Source organism: Gekko japonicus, unplaced genomic scaffold (genome assembly GCF_001447785.1).
Source record: "Gekko japonicus isolate JY-2015 unplaced genomic scaffold, Gekko_japonicus_V1.1 scaffold1629, whole genome shotgun sequence".
NCBI lineage: Eukaryota > Metazoa > Chordata > Lepidosauria > Squamata > Gekkonidae > Gekko > Gekko japonicus.
Genome location: NW_015170329.1, coordinates 282,956 through 284,443, shown reverse-complemented (window position 1 = coordinate 284,443; position 1,488 = coordinate 282,956). Strand labels below are relative to the sequence as shown.

The 1,488-nt window shown below is 48.5% G+C and overlaps 1 non-coding gene across 1 annotated transcript; it reads right to left on the bottom strand.

The window, feature by feature from the left end:
- Window positions 1-823: 823 nt before the first annotated feature.
- On the bottom strand, window positions 824-893 carry TRNAV-GAC. The gene has a single exon. It is a non-coding gene; the product is annotated as a tRNA-Val (tRNA).
- Between the last annotated feature and the right edge of the window lie 595 nt (window positions 894-1,488).

Sequence of the window (1,488 nt, the reverse complement as noted above, 5' to 3'; positions counted from 1 at the left end):
AAAAAAAAACATAAAGGAAGACCCACCTATTCAGTGCACCCAGGGGTCATTTCATAGAAAAAGAGGTGCAGCAGCTCATTAGCATAACTCATTAGCATAACTTATTTGCATATGCCACACACCCTGACATCACCGGAAGTTTGTCAGAAGGCAACACCCACTGTTCAGGCTCCACTGGACTGTTTTGGATTGCTAGCTATTGGGGGGGGGGAATGTGCAGATCTGTCCTCGCAGAGGAGGGAGAGCTTGTACCTGAATAAAACTTGTCCTTAAAGGTACTACTGGACTGTTTTGGACCGAGGGGCCGGGGGGGGGGCTCTGCAGCTTACCTGGCTGCTTCTTGCTCTGACTGAGGGCTGCTGGGAGCAGGGGGTGGGGCTTGTTGCATGTGCCCGCCCCCTGGGGTCTTTACTGCCAGAGCTCTGCTCCTGTGCGCTCCTGCAGAAAATGACCCCTGAGTGCACCATCTCCTTCGTCTTATCTAGTTGTATTCCATTTGTACTGAGTTTTGTACGAACTGAACACATGGAGCTGCCTAGCTGGAGATCTCCAAGTGGTAGAGAAGATGGCTGCTTTGGAAGGTGGACTGTATGACATTATACCCCACCGAAGCTCCTCCCCTCCCCAAACCCTGCCCTTCTCAGTCTTCATCTCCCAAATCTCCAAGTATTTCCCAACCTGGAGCTGGCAACACTAGTCTCATACTGAATCAGACCCTTGGTCCATCAAACGTCAGTATTATTGACCCGCTCCAGACTGGCCGCAGTTCTCTAGGGTCTCAGGGAGGGGTCTTTCCTATCAACGACTACCTGATCCTTTTGGCTGGCAATGCCAGGAATTGAACCTGGGACCTTCTGCATGTCAAGCAGATGCTCTACCAGTGAGCCATGGCCCCTCACCATCGCACACATACTCACATAAACAGGCACAAACATATTGGGTCCTCCCCCCACCCTGTGTTTGACTTTAAATACAATGAGAGATCTCAGACCTTGGATCAGCAGTGCACTCTTACAGCGAGAGATGCTCAGAAACATATACATGTCTTTATACGCGAAAAACCTCCCATCGTAGGACTCAAGACAGCTTACACAGAGTTGCCAGGATGGTTCCCGGGCCAACACTGACCACACTTAAACCCAGGAATATATTATTTGTTCCCCAAAGAACCCTGATCATTGCAAATCATCTTGATTAAGTAAATTCTTCAATCTCGCAACTTTCTGTCATCGGACAGGAGTTAATAGTTATGCTGCCCAGAGAGTAAGATAAAGACTGATTTTTATTTTTTTAGGAGGGGACAGGAAATCACTTCTGTTCCATTCCTGTTCCATGGAGACAACAGACTTTGTGAGCTACTGGCATTAAAGTTGTGAGCGACTGATTTGGCTGCAGCATGGATAAGTTTGCTCTGGAGCCAGCCTTCCTGAGCTAAGACAAAAACGTGTGAGCCGGAGGCTAAAAAAATGTGAGCTAGCTCACACTAAC